At 39.3% G+C, this 16,165-nt stretch overlaps 1 long non-coding RNA gene across 1 annotated transcript; it reads left to right on the forward strand.

The window, feature by feature from the left end:
* Positions 1 to 5,436: 5,436 nt before the first annotated feature.
* Positions 5,437 to 12,410, forward strand: LOC311430355. Its single transcript, XR_014688724.1, has 2 exons — positions 5,437 to 5,522; positions 10,605 to 12,410. It is a non-coding gene; the product is annotated as an uncharacterized lncRNA (long non-coding RNA).
* Positions 12,411 to 16,165: the final 3,755 nt, after the last annotated feature.

Consider the following 16,165-nt stretch of genomic DNA (forward strand, 5'->3'; position numbering starts at 1 on the left):
ATTAGAACAAAATTTTTTGTTAGGTTACCTTTTCAAAATTAAAAACATTGACAAAATGAGTTTTGCATTAAAGGTCTATTTATTGGCAATGCTGGTTAAAGGTATAAGATCCCATAGAATTCCTATTAAAAATGACTGAACAAATCCTGGATTTGATGCTTGGGCAGTGGAGTAAAAATAAAGCACCTTAAATACCTTGTGCTGTTGTGCTGACGGATGACACTTTCGTGTTCATTTTATGAGCAACTTTAGTGCTATAATTTTGGGACACTTCAACATGTAATTTAAACCCATCTGGAGTCAAAAAGCTTTTTTTTTTTTTTTTTTTTTTTTTTTTTTTTTTTTGTGTATCCATTAGAACTTGCTTTTCTCTTGTATCTCATCCTTTCAAACTCATTAAAACTGACATAGATTATATTCTAACATTTTAATTATGGCCATTATATGTATGGACTCGGTGTAAAAGAAGAAGGGCTAAAGAAAAATGTGCCCATGGAATAAATATCACTATCATTTTTTTGGGGAGACTGGGATAGTCTAAGCCAGAGACCTTTAGCCCTTGCACTGGTCAAAAAGGAACATTTTTTGATGTAGTTTCATCCCATATTTGTATGTATTTAAATTGATACTCCGGTGCTGTTATCCTATGCCTAACTCACGGAGCTCTGAAGATTTGTCTTGCTCTTCACTTCACTATTTGTTTAATCATAACTATTTTCAATAAAAACAGTTTCCAAAGTGTGGTCAGATGATGACTAGTGAACAGCAAAGCAATGAAAATTCTTTCCTGGGGTTATTGAACTGCAATGTGAATAGCATTTAGAATTTCAAGTGTAAAGGATGCATGACTGCAAAAAATGAAGAGGGCAAACAATGACCCACACATCACTCCCTGGCTGGAGAGCAATGCATTCAGTCATTAGCATAGACAACATGAATGGATATCACAGGCATTGATTCCAACTAATTTGCATTCTGAACATTCCAGTTTGCTTGGCGTAATCCTCATCTTTTCAGAAGTGACACTTCTTCAGTAATACTTCATAATACTCAAGATTAATCCAGTATTCAGCATAGAATTAATGGAAAACATTAAAAATATATTTTAATGTTTTTGCCAACTCTAACTATAAACTCTATGACAAATGACGAGAGGCTATTTATATATGTGTTTTCAGAGCTCTCATCTAACACAGCAAATCCATACATTCACTCCTCAGCCCCCAACCCTTTGCCATTTCCATGACCTTAACATGGTACTTATTCAGTAAAAATTAAAGCATTATCTTTCCTGTATTCAATCCCTCTGTAATAGCGGAAGCAGTAATCTAAACAGGCTGCTAGATTCCATTGACATATTCATTAGGACTAAATTATGAGTTCAGCACATACTGAAAATAGGGAGTGCTTAGTACATTTGTACAGCTGTCATTTTGTTGCATGCACAGACCAGGAGAGGAATGACTGGAAGAACTGCTACGGTTCTACACCTACCAGCTGTTTTGGTAACCATACTCTGCTTTCCTCCTTAAAAATAGTATTCCTCTGTCAGGATTTACCTGACAGAACAAAGGAAAAAGGTGCTATTTTGAACTAAATATAACAAATTATATTATGCTACATTCAGGTTCAGGAGTGTTGGATAAAATATGATTTAAAACTACCAGATGACCGAGAATAAAACCCACTTGCTGCACTATAATTTCTCTTTAAAAAAAAGTAAAAAAGCACATAAGTTCACATCACACCATATGTTGTTGAGTTAAATCTGCTTCATAGTTTTGAGTCAAGAACATATGCACCCAGTGAAGTGACAGTTGTTATGGAAAATATGACTGTTTTGTTAGTAAATAAATTAGAAAACTACAAACAGTCCCTTAAGTGAATTTCTTTTTTTCTGGTTGATTAGCATGTGGAGCAGCCATTACCATGAAACAGTGTTTAAAGCCAAGTGACTCCTAATCACTTTAGAGACTGGAGGAGGTGACTATGTGTGTATGAAAGTCTGAACAAGCCTGCTTGTCTGAGAAGAGGAGATCACATAAATACATTTGTTTTTCTGCAGGTGGCATTTTAATATTTCAGTTCCACCTTTTTGAATGCTTAGTGCTCAGCCTGTCAGTCAGAGAGGAGTAAGAGAAACAGACCTGTTTTTGCCAGAGACATTTTCTCATTTGATCCTATATATCTAATGTGTAAATCAAGACATGCCACCTGCTGAGTGAAAGCTTAGTTAGGTTATGTGGGCATTTGTATTCACTTATCAGGCAGACCACTGTGGCAAAACTGCAGTTGTTTCAGCACAGCCTGCTGAAATTGGTGGAGAGGTGCTGGTGCTCTGTCTGGCATGCTGGTAACTGGTGTGCTCTAGTCTCCTGGCAAACTGGTGATACTGCAGAGACTATGTCAATACTTGTTCTGAGGTGACAGCTCTATGGGAGGGTGGGGGAAGGTCATAGATCCATGGAAAAAAAGGACATAGAAAAAGATATAGGAGGGTATACGAAGGACATAGAGAAGTCTTTGCCTTAGAGAACAGGCTTTTGATGTGACTAGTTGCATTCTGAATTTGGGACTAGTAAAAAGATATTTGAGTCACTACTGTGCCTTAGGTGACGAAGTGGCCAAACTCAAATACTTTGACATTGTTGACTTCCATGCTAGTGTTACCTGAAATAGCAAGGGCAGTTTCTGAACAGCAGTGCATGTGTATTCTATTAGGGTATCTTATAAAAGCTGGTCTGCACACCCACAACTGAGCTTAGAGTGACAACTTGGGGGAAGCCACAATAATGCCCTAGCCAGCCACTCCCAGGTCCATCCCAGGAGCCACCATACCAATGAAGGCCCAAAATGGGCAGAGGGAAACCCAAATTAGAGAGTCAAATTGAGGGACACCTTGTCAGGAATGCTCTCTGGATCAGCTTTTGGAATAAGTGGGTTACCTCCTTGGGGTGAGGCATGTTATCATCAGCAGGAGAGCACCTGAAGAGCAACACTAAGGATTTCCAGCCACTCCAGCCAGTAACTCAGCTTCATCAGGGGCTCAACTTAAATGTCTCTATGCTAATGCATGTAGCGTGGAGAATAAACAAGAGGAGTTAGAGATGTATGCACACCTGCAGGGCTATGACCTCACTGGTATTATGGAGATGTATTGGGATGGTTCCCATGTCTGGAGCGTTGGAATGGAAGGATACAGGCTCTACAGGAAGAACAGGCAGGGGAGACAAGGAGGGGGAATCGCCCTCTATGTCAGTGAGTGACTGGAGTGCATGGAGCTCTGCCTGGGGATGGACGAGGAGCTGAAAGAGAGCATGTGGGTCAGGATTACTGGGAGGGCAGGGACAGGAGACATTATAGTGGGGGTCTGCTACAGGCCACCTGATCAGGAAGACCAAGCAGATGAGGCCCCCTTTAGGCAGAAGCAGCCTCATGTTCACAAGCCCTGGTCCTCATGGGGGCCTTTAACCACCCCAGTACTGTTGGAGGGACAGCACAGAGAGGAATACAAAGAAGTTATTCAAGCAGCCAGGAATCAGGCTAGGAAAGATAAAACCTTATTAACATTAAATTTGGCCAGGGTCATCAAAGGCAACAAGAAAGTCCTCTACAGGTAGAAAAGTCCTCTATAGGTAAAAGGAAGACTAGGGAAATTGTGGGCTCTCTCTGGATGGAAACAGGAGATCTGGTCTCCTGTGATATAAAGATGGCTGAAGTACTCAATGACTTTTTTGCCTCAGTCTTTACTGAAAAGAGCTTTAGCTACACAGACTGAGTCTGAGGCAGGGATTGGGAGAATGTTGAAACACCCACTGTAGGAGAAGATTAGGTTCAAGACCATCTAAGAAACTTAAAGGTGCACAAATCCATGGGACCTGATGAGATATATCCATGGGTCCCAAGGGAACTGGTGGATGTAGTTGCTAGGCCACTATTCATCATATTTGAGAGGTTATGGCAGTCAGATGAAGTTCCTACTGACTGGAAGAGAGGAAACATAAGCTGCATTTTTAAAAAGGAAAAAAAGGAAGACCTGGGGAACAACAGGCAAGTCAGTCTCACCTCTGTGCCTGGCAAGATCATGGAGCAGATACTCCTGGAAACTATGCTAAGGCACATGGAAAACAGAGAGATGATTGATGACAGCCAATATGGCTTCACTAAGGGCAGATCATGCCTGAAAAATCTGGTGGCCTTCTATGATGGGGTAACAGCATTGGTGGATAGGGGAAGAGCAACTGAAATCATCTACCTGGACTTATGCAAAGCATTTGACACTATCCTGCATGATATTCTTCTCTTTAAATTGGAGAGACATGGATTTGATGGATGGACCACTCAGTGGGTAAGGAATTGTCTGGATGGTCGCACTCAAACAGTTGTGGTCAATGGCTCAATGTCCAGGTGGAGATCAGTAATGAGCGGTGATCCTCAGGAGTCAGTATTGGAACTAGGACTATTTAACCTCTTTGTCGGTGACATGGACAGTGAGATGGAGTAAACCCTCAGCAAGTTTGCTGACGACACTAAGCTATACATGTATGGTGAGCTTGACATGTTGGAGGGAAGGGATGCCATCCAGAGGGACCTGGACAGGCTTGAGAGGTGGGCCTGTGCAAAACTCATGAAGTTCAACAAGGCCAAGTGCAAGGTCCTGCATCTGGGCCAGGACAATCCCAAGCACAAATACAGGCTGGGTGGAGAATGGATTGAGAGAAGCTCAGAGTAGAAACCTGGGGTTGTTTGTTCATTAGAAGCTTGACATAAGCTGGCAATGTGCGCTTGCAGCCCAGAAACCTGACTGTAGCTTGGGCTGCGTCAAAAGTAGTGTGGCAGTGTGGCTGAGGGAGGTGATTTTCCCCCTCTGCTCAGCTCTCTTGAGACCCCACCTGGAGTACTGTGTTCAGCTTTAGGGTCCCCAGCATAAGGACATGGACCTACATGTATTAGAACAAGTCCAGAGAAGGGCCATGAGGATGATCAAAGGGCTGGAGAATGTCTCCTATGAAGACAGGCAGAGGGAGTTGGGGTTTTTCAGCCTGGAGAAGAGAAGGCTCCAGAAATGCCTTAAAGTGGCCTTCCAGTACCTAAAGAGCGCCTATGGGAAATCTGGGGAGGGGCTATTTGTCAGGGAGTGTAGCAATAGGACAAGGAGTAATGATTTTAAACTAAAAGAGGGTAGGTTTAGATTAGATTTAAGGTAGACATTCTTTAATCTGAGGGTGGTGAGGCACTGGAACAGATTGCCCAGAGAAGCTGTGGATGCACCATCCTTTTAGGTGTTCAAGGCCAGGATGGATGGGGCTTTGGGCAACCTGGTCTGATGGTAGGTATTCCTGCCCTTGGCAGTAGGTTTGGAATTAGATGATCTTTAAGGTCCCTTCCAAACAAACCAATCTATGATTCTATAATTATGGGATACATAGGAAGAACATTTTGAGGTCTCACAGGACTTATGACATGCTTTGGGGAGGAAACAAATATGGGAAAATAGAGGAGTAGGGAGACAAAACGGCTAGGTCTTACGTAAATAGCAACTCTGCTTGCTTGACTGTGCTCTCTGCCTGGTGTGTGCAGTGTGTCCAGACTTTGTATTAAAATACCTTTCTGGCTCTTTCCTGGGTGAGGGACTCTACCTTGTGTGCATGTGTGTACAGTGTATGAGTGTGACAACTGCAGTCTGGTTGCATGTCAGAGGACCCCATGTTCACAGTACCAGCAATGACAGTGGGTGCAGATGTATGCATGTATGATGGCTTGTGAAGATCAGGTTCGACCAGTTGGTGAACAGGGGAAATGGCCTGGTGGCAAAGGGTGAGAGCAATGGCACAGAGGGTTGGCTGTTGGACTTGAGATTCCAGCCAGCTCTGTATGTGCACAGTGGTACTGGAGGGTGTATGTCCAGGCACCAGCAAACGGGAAGAAATTGGATCCAGGATAAAGTTGTATTTACATGGGATAATGGCATATATTTAATTACAGACTTTTTAGCACATTTAGAACACTGTATTACCCTGGTGTCTGCTGATGGCTATTGAATTTTGGAATTAGAAGGTCTTTGTTGACTTTCCTTTCTCCCATTTTCACAGTCCTTACTCAATTCTTTTTTTTTTTTTTTTTTTTTTTTTTAATAATTCCCATAAAGTATTGTAGTATGACTGTGTTTGATCACCCACAGACAATATGTGGCAAATGGCTGATCTCTAACTAACTGGAGTGCTCCAGTCAGCATTTATCTTTTATATGAATAAAGCATGAGTTTGCCTTCAAGGTTCTGTGCAACTGTGACTGTAATATTAAAAAAAATCTTTGGCTTCTTTTACATCCTTGCCCTGTTTTGTCCAAAAGAGGGCAGTCTATGCCTGACTTTCTTCCAATTTTTACCTTTTTTTTTTTTTTCTGACATGCAATCTTTAATTGCACAAAAGATGGTGGCACCTCTTAGTTACAGTTCAAAATATGTGGTTCCTTTTGCTTCTTCACTAATGAGAATGATTCACAAAATAGGAGAAAATAAAACTATTCACTGCAATTTTTAAAATAATGAAGCACGCATTTTCTTTATATATATCTATATATATTTTTTTTCCTCCACAAGTGAAAGATTTTTCCCACAAGGAAAGAGAGGGCTCTTATTTTAATTCATCGTGTTAATGTGCTTATAGTGTAATCAGGAAAGTAGCATTTAGCCTTTCACATAGTGGAAGGATAAATTCATCCTGGTAGATCTAGTCTTATGCATCTGTGTGGCACCATATTGGGTTTCTCTCTCGACATGAAAGCTCCTTGGGACAGACACAGGCATTAGGTAACTTGTCCTGTGATTGTGCAGCAGTACTAACACTTCAGGAGATACGTGTCTGAGTTTACCAATGCAACATATTGTGGAGAGATGTTGTTGTCTAACTCTGTATTTAATCCTGTCTTTTTTACAGTCATGGGCTGTGCCCTTCATGTCCACATATTTTGCCTATGGCAGGAAAGGAAGAATGGTATTAAGTTACTGGCACCTCCCAAACCCCAGACTGTCCTATTGGTGATTTAGTTTTACTTTGGTCTGCAGCAACGTAGGGAGAACCAAGCCCTTTTCCCACCTTTTACTGAGAAGCTGTATGTGAAAGCAGATTTGCAAATGACCAAGCACAGCAGCCAGTGCATGAAGAAGATGAGAAAACTTAGATTCGACAGTCAGTGAAGTTTAAAATACAGCAGTCTGCTTATGGATTTTATTTTCTGTTCATATTTGATCATAGTTTAGTCCCCTTTTTCTGAATGTGTGACTGATGTAAACTGAAGGGATATAGGAAAGAGGTTTGTGGATGCTCATTTGGGATGGCCTATATAGTTGGCAACCCGTAAGTAAAGCTCTCCCACATCAACATAGTTATGCAGCATAATATCATGTACTCTCCATATGCAGATGTGCATATAGCTATGTATATACATATAAAATGCTATCCATATGTATGTATACCATTGAAAGAACTCCTAGTGAGGTGCTGTGGTGACAGCACTAAGCAATGACTTGATGTATTAAGAGCAGACCTATTGTATTAAAAATGTAGATCTGTTATTTCTCATTGATTAATATAGCTAATCATTAATATAAAGTAAATTAACCCCACCAAATCAATCACACAATAAGAAGTTGTCTAAGTCAGTTCCTGCTTTACAGAACTCTACCATTACTTACCTTGGGGTCTCTACTGCTATGTACTATGCCAGCATTTTTGAGTGAGTGGGAAAGATGAAGGGTGTGCCTACATATATACTCATTCTTTTCATAGTCCACAAATAACGTGTGCCTGGCTCTGTCATTTTTGTTATCTCATTTCCAATTCTCCTTGTTTCACCTCTTTTGTCTTTTTCCACTCTCTGCAGATCTTGTCATGACTCACAGTAGGTCTTGGATAAGGACATAGCCTGCTTCTACTTTCAAATATTACCTATTTCTTCACAATTTTCTCAAGAAAAATTAGAAATCACTGACACATCAATAAGTTTTTGGATCTCTGATTTTATGACCAAATTTTTTTTATGAAATAATGGAGGGTCAAAAATGATAGACTTGACAGCTAAGAGGCAGTGCTCAGAAATGGAAAAGTGAATGAATGGATGGATAGTTTCATGGAGCACTGAAAGACCAGAGGAGAAATAAGACAGTCACTACCCACTAACAGAAATCAATCACCTGTCTCTTCCTACTATCTTGGGCTGAACAGTAAGGATGCATCTTCCTACAATCACCAGTCCACCTCTGAAGCCAGTACAAGCCTGAAATTAACCCAACTCTTCCACCGTCTTCCTCTTTACAGATGAGTTGATAGAAACACCGAGCATGGGGATTCAGGCTGTGCTTGGGAATCTGCATTTCAGAATTAAACATGGAATTTTAAAGATTATTATTATTATTATTATTTTTTATTTTATTTTTTAAACTGTGCACTAAATTCTGTGCTGGGTTTACTTATCTAATGATAGGTGCACATTAATTTCAATGTGAATGTAATAACTTATTCCCTCGTGATTACAACTGGGGTCAAAATTCTGTCATGGTCTGTACTCTGCTGAACTACATAGTTTAGGGAAAAACTAATTCAGTGAATATAAGGCCCATAGAGGGGGTGAGAAACTCCCTTTGCTTTCTTTTCAGAGCATAAAATTAAATTAGAATATTAAAGCAGGATCTATCAAAAAGATGTTATCACACTTAGAATCCGGTGAGTTCTTGCTATCCAGCACTATGTGGAAGTGACTCAGATGTCTGAACTGAGACCAAGCTACTTAATTATTTCTTAGGATTTCTTTCTTCCACTTTCATCAGACAAAACAAAAGATATCTATGTTTTAGTTTGCACTCATGGGTCAGGAACTGTCCATTGGTTTTAATTAAGAAAATCAGCTATGTAAAATATTATTTTTCTTTTTTATTTTCTTACATTTTTTTTTCTTCCCAGATGATCCATCATTGTATTTTTATTAAGGTTTTACCTATACCCATGCCTATACGTATACCACTTTATATACGTATATCACTCTGTAGAATCATAGAATATCCCACATTGGAAGGGACCCACAAGGATCATCGAGTCCAACTCCTGGCTCTACACAAGACCACCCAAAAATCAGATCATGTGTCTGAGGGCATTGTCCAAGTGTTTCTTGACCTCCAGCAGGCTCACTGCCATGACCACTGCCCTGGAGAGCCTGTTTCAGGACCCAGCCACCCTCTGGGTGAAGAGTCTTTTCCTGAGATCCAGCCTGAACCTCCCTTGGTGTGGTTTCATGCCATTGTACTGTTGTACAGAATCTATGTATAAGAAAAAGTAAAGGTGAATCAGAACCTTTTATTCTAACTTTTTAAGCTTTTCTTGTTTTTAGTCTTAAAACAGAGCAACTCAATGCTGTTGAGAAACTCAATGCCATTTTTAGCTGCTGAGATTGGACATACAAAGTCCTGTCTCTGGAAGAAATAACCAGAAATTAGCAGAGCAATGGCTTTTATATCAGGCTCCAGACTCCCAAAGGCCTTTCCCCAAACCACAGATGTTACCGGCCACAACAAACTCTACACTTTGTTATCAAAAGCCTACCTATTTTTTAGCCTAGTCTCATTTGCTTAAGTTTTTGATTGAAAGACATTTCATCACTGATTTTTAAGACAGTTGTTTGAGAACCACTTGGAAAACTTATCAGGTGAGAAGAAAACTTCTGAAGGAAAGAACAAAACTTTTAATCGTGAAGAACATATATAGAAGAGGGGAGGAATAGCAAGTGGAGGGAGAAACAAAACAAAACAAAACACTTTCACTCCTGGAAAAGACCATACTGATATTAGATAAATAAATGCAGTAACTGCTCAGAAACTGAAAGCATTTGAATGTGAATGAAAATCACATGGGAAAGTTAGGAAACATTTCTCACAGAGGAACTTGGGCTCTGCCATCTGGTAAAGAAAGTGTGTTGTCTTTACAAATATATATATTTTAAAAAAGACAGTAAGCTTTATCTATTGAAATATCAGATAAGAAAATAAATCATCAGTAAACTCTAGAAAAAAAATCCTGTTTTTATTATTTTGAAAACAAGGTTAAATAGAATTTTGTATATTGAAATAACAAACGATCGTCTTTAACACTAATTCAGAAAAGGAGTCTTTAGAAAGTTGAACTGGAGAAAAGTTTCACAGATTGCTAAAACAAGTGAAAATACTTGCTGAAAATATAAACTTTTATTTCATTCAGTGGAAAATTCTCTATATAGAGATGTATTTCCTATTTTAATTCCTCCTGTAATACTTCTTAAACTTTTCAAAACAAAACAAAGCAAAAGCAAACAAAAAAAACAACCAAACAAAAAAAAAAAATCAAAAACACACAAAATCCAAACAAATAATAATTAAAAAAATGACAATTTCCTTAGCTTCTCCTTTATGCAATAAGTATGTGCCACTTTCTGATTTTTTTTTTCCTGAACTTACTGTATTAGCTTTAGTAGCACTAGCTATTATACTAAGTAACTCTGCTTAGAAACTTTTTTTCTATCATTTACTAGTTTCTTTTTCAGTGTTTTTTTTTTTTTTTTTTTTTTTTTTTTTTCAGAAAGAATGTAGAAAGAATGTCTGCCAGCATAAAAGACACTGTTACTTTATATAAAAAAACACACTTTCCCCAATGTACAAGATGACAACAGCTGTTGAACTGGGACATAAGTTATTAATGATCTTAGAACAGTTATGACTACTCTGTGTGCACTCAAGAAGAATCTGCAACCATGTAGGAAAAGCAGCTTCTACATATTCTCAGACTCCGAAAGGTTGTTTTTTAACACAGTTTTTGGTTTTGAGTATAAATGTACAAAACAATAGATGCTTCCAGGAAAAAGCTTTGTCACAGCCTACTGACAGGAAAGTCTATCTGGTAACAGACTTTCTACCTAGGCAACTTCTCAAATGCATGTAGCCTTGAGATGTAAGTTAGTGATTATTTTAATTTTCTGTCTTTTTGTCTGAAAGTTGAGGAGGTTAAGAAAGACAGGATAGAGCTCTGAACTCTCTTTTCATTTTCTTGTTCTGTGTTCTCCCACAGTTTATTTGCTTCTCATGCCAATCTAAGTCAAGGACAAGTTTTCAAAGAAAGGGCAAGCTGTGTATCACTCTTCTGCATCCAAACCTAAAATACTCTTTCTTTACTACACATAAACTCTTTATACCGCTTATATAGAATGGCTGTGTGGGAGTTGGCTATGAATGTAGAGGGACATAGAAAATTGTGATTAAATGTTTTCCTTTCCCCCAAGTTATATGCAAGAATATACATGTACACTATATGCTGTTCTTATACAAAAAAAAAATAAGTACAAACATCTGTTACACATACCATGTATCATGCATTCAGTATATTCACACACAATATACTTTGACATGTAAGCCCTAAGTACTTGGAAACCTATCAGATTAAAAAAAAAGAAATATTTAGTATTTACTACTTAAGACTATTTAATATTTGAGCTTTCTAATTTAATATAATGCAATTTCCCCAAACCATACATTGCATGAGAGTGGTACTGTGCACAAGCTGTACTAAGAGATACAAGAAATAACTGGTAACGTAGGTAAAAATATTAGGATGGTGTTAAAAGATGTTAATGGTCCAGAGAAAAGACTGTTTGAGCTCTCTCGGGATCACAGCAGGCTGTAACCGTTGATATCTCTATGGTGGAGTAGCTTTTTCCTAATCCCAGCTATGGTTCAAGTTTAAGTAATGTTACATCAGTCCTTCATTGTCAATGATCAACAGGCATAATGAACAGTATGAACAGGCACTCCCTGATCACATCTCTGACCCTGCAGCCTGGACCTTAGCCCAGCCTGGGGAGTGCCAGTACAGTGGGATGGCGGGTTGGTGGAGGATACCAAAATTGCCTTATCTGAACCATGGCCAGGATGGAAAACTACTGACTAACAATCATCTTGCAGTCCTATAAATAGTGGTCCTTTGCAAAGAGCCCCTTGAACTCTTCAGGGACCACAGTAGTCTGCACCTTTAATCTTCTCCTGAGCTGGGACACCTTTCAGGGTACCCCTGAGGGGAAGTGCACCTCAGGGCTGAGTCCTTGAGGAACAAGCTCGTCCACAGACAAACACTGATGAGGGAGTAGGGTGAATAATTCACTCTAGGGAGCATTATGGAAGCATGCATGACTGGATTTAGACACCTCCCAGGACCCTGCAGAAAGTCTCCAGTGAACCTTGCCATTCTCAAACATTTAACTAAGTTACTGTTCCAATTGTAGCAAGATCTGTTGAAATCATTAAGTTGGTTGATGATTTAATGCTGAAAAGTACTGTTAAAAATCATGATCTAACCTTATTTACTGTGTAAGTATAAAATAAATCCTGAAAGGCAGCTAAGTTGTGTAAAATGTTGTCCATGACAACTCTGCACTGGAGTGGCCTCCCCTCAAGTACTGTGTGCAGTTTTGGGCACCACAATATAAGAAGGACATAAAACTATTAGAGAGTGTCCAAAGGAAGACTACAAAGATGGTGAAGGGCCTAGAGGGCAAGACATATGAGGAACAGCTGAGGTCCCTTGGTTTGTTCAGCCCAGAGCAGAGCAGGCTGAGGGGAGGCCTCATGGCGGCTTCCCGTCTCCTCATGTGGGGAGCGGAGGGGCAGGCGCTGAGCTCTGTTCTCTGTGGACAGGCACAGGACCCAAGATATTAGCAAAAAGTGCATCAGAGGAGGCTCTGTTTGGATGTAAGTGATGGGAGCATGTGCGAGGCGAGGCAAGGCAAGAGGGAATGCTGTGATTCAGCTGTGGGGCCTGTGACACCACAGCCCATGAGTCACAATGAGAAGGCTGTTATCATGGCCACACTGAGGCCTTGGCCACAGGTGAGTGTGGGTCGCACCTCCTGCAGGCCATGGCGCTTTTGCTATCTGTGCTCGGCATCGCCTAGAGGCCAGGGTTGGTGGCTGACCACATGGATGTGGATGCACACGAGCGCATGCAGCAGTGTGAAGAGCAGCTCAGACAGGAAATGGCTCGGCTGCTGCACCACATGGAGCAGAGGAGCCAGGGGCAGAGCAGACTGGTCCAGGGAGCCCTCCTCTTTGCTGCACTGCAGCAGTGGCAGCTCTGGGGCTTTGCTAGGTTCCTTGTCCTGCTTTTTGGGCTCTGCTGGTGGCTCAGGAGAAGGAGCTGTGAGCCAGGCAGCAGCTGCAAGCAGAGAAGCTTCACAAGGATGAGGAAGGAGGAGGAGGAAGAAGAGGTGGATATAGCCAGCGTTTGGGCTGATCGCCTCCAGTCGCCTGCACCATACATGACTAACAATTGTAAGGTGGTGGAGGAGCTGGTGGACGAGCTTCTTGGTGTCTGCTGAAGACTCTTCAGGAACACCTTCAAGCAATGGCTGCAGCTGGCCGTTAGTTTGGGTTGCCTCTATGAAGGCTGGAGTGCCCAGGAAGACAATACCCTCTACCGCCTTCTCATGCCCCTTTGATATGTAAATTCTTTGCACCATATTACTACTACTCACCATATTTTTGGAAAGTCTGCCTTTCTCTTTTGTTATGGGTTTCTCCAGATACCCTTACATGGTGTCAACACTGTGAAGGGATTCCTTTTTTAAATTTTAGCTTGCAAAATCCCACATTAGTACCAAGTGGGACTTTGAGAAGAGAATTTGGAAACACCTATTCTGTTAGGCATCTGTGCACTTTAAGACTAAAATATAATTATCATTCAGTCACGTACTTTTGCATTCAAGACAAATCACCTCTCCCTTCAGGTCTAGTCAGTTTTAGCCCAGCTTCCATATTGTATACAATGCCTGCACTGTGGCTTATAGTTGCACTAAAGTCTGAGGCAAGAAAAAAGCTCAAGCATGGAAAGGCATACACTTATGCTTTGTTTATGTAGAACATAGCAGCAGAACATCTCCTTATTGACCCCTTTAATCTCAGGTCCAACATCATACACAGCTAGCAAGGCAGTGTAGACAGCTAATTATTAGAGTTAGACAAGTTTGCAACTACGTGGGATGATACTAACATAGTCTTCTCTCTCTTTTAATGATTCATATAGACAGGGGCATTCTAGTTTATGTTCAATCTACTGTTTCCTGAGGTGAAAAGTTATGTGTACAATAAACTTTCATACAAATAAAAAAAAAAAATTAAAAAAAATCATCATGGCTGAATACAATTTAAAGAAAACCAGCGAGGGGAGAGCTGTGTAATTATTCCCCTTCTTTCCAGATGATGTTCACAGTTTCATACTGTACTAACGAGCCAGGTCTCTGGTGTCTTCAGTAAAACCAATGTGTGACATAGTGCATAGTATATCCCAAACACATACATTATCTTTATTAATTATTATTATTATTATTATTATTATTATTATTAATCCTGATTAGCCTCTGGAACAAAGTATCTTACAACAGGAAAATTTCAGAAAATAATTTAATGGAAATCACTTATAATTTGTATATATACATATACACATACAAATACAAGTATATGTATACATATATATGCATATATTCTTAGCTATCTCTGAACAGAAAAAGAATTCCAGAAGCTGTGAAAATTTGTTAGTCAATTTTTATTGAACAAAGCCATTCATGAAGAGTAGGGACTGATTAGAGAAGAAAGAAAATGCTTAAAATGGAAGAAAAGAAGCATACAGCATCTGTTTTATTCTCTGTCTTGTGCAGGACAGGCCTTTTAAGTTCTTTATAATGAACAAAGCCTGTATGAAGTACAGAGAAAATGAGTCAGTGATCAAACAAGCTTGAGCTTGTTTTCTCCATTTAAAAAGTTTTGAGAGTGGGTGAATTTATTATATTCAAGTTTAGAGTATGTAAAACCTGAATGGAAATATTTTCATAACACTGTCAAGTGGGCATAAGGAAAGGTAGGTCAATGGTAGTTACATCAACTCAAGTAAACACTGTCATTTACTTCTAAAAAGGAATTGTTGCATACCCATTTATAAATATATGTATGTTCTGTCCTGTCTATGTAGGAAAAGAGACAGAACCAATAAAATAAATGAATCAACTTGAGGCAGCTGTGTGTGATATTCAAGAGGCTTGGAGTTACAGTATTTTAAGAAAATGATCTGTTCAAACCTGCTCTAGAGAAGTTTTCAAAAGTTACAAAAGGGATTGTATCAGGCTTTTTGTGATAAAATATATTACACTTGTTCACGTCGGAGAATGATTGAAACCTTAAGAACAAGGCCTCAACAGGGCACATTTTTCTTACAATTAATCACATGCATAAATGCTTTTCTGAAATGGAGCCCTGTAGGAAACTTAGGTAGAATTACTGCCTGTTAGCAATATTAACCCTGTGGGATATATTATTGGGAAAATTGTTTTTAATAAATAATATGTATTAGTTCAGGGGACATTCACTGAAGATAAAGGTTCTGAAGCAGGGGACTGAGCAAGTGAAAATCTTGGCAATTGGAGTAGAGCTAAAATAATGAAAAAAATGTTAAAGAAATTTGATCCAGCTGTCTTTCCCCAACCCTTAATATTGCTTTTGGTTTAATACTATTTTACTACTGCTGCCATTAGAAGAAGTTACCCTACTGTAGATATGCCATTGCATGCAGTGTTCAAACATAGTCCTCTCAGAAGTTTCCAGTTAAAATATAATAAAAAAAATGGATGGGACTCTATTTTGTTCAAGCTAATTATATATTGTGACTTAATGTGGAAGAAACAAGAAATCATGAAGACTGTATATTACTTTCACAGTGGGTGCTCAAAACATTATTTAGTGCTTCTGTAATTATGATATATTAGGAGAATTCACGTTCAGACTCACATCCACCTGAATTGTGAGATTAGTTAGAGTACACTGAGCTATAATAGAAACCATAAAAGAGAACAGTTTACAATATGCTAGCAGACTTTTCATTGATAATGTATTCAACTAAGTTTGTTGTTAAAAAGCCACAGGTGTAAAACACATTAAAATGTAATTGCCATGACAGTTCAATGCAATTGTTGCATATTACATATTACAGCATATTTTAACTATTTACTTTTAACATATTTATGCACCTGAGCAACTACATCTAAAAGATCATAAAAGAGGAAAAGGTAAAAAAAGAACTACAAAGCCAAATGACAAAGAGAACAA

This window comes from Aythya ferina (assembly GCF_964211825.1).
Source record: "Aythya ferina genome assembly, chromosome: 1".
Taxonomy (NCBI): domain Eukaryota; kingdom Metazoa; phylum Chordata; class Aves; order Anseriformes; family Anatidae; genus Aythya; species Aythya ferina.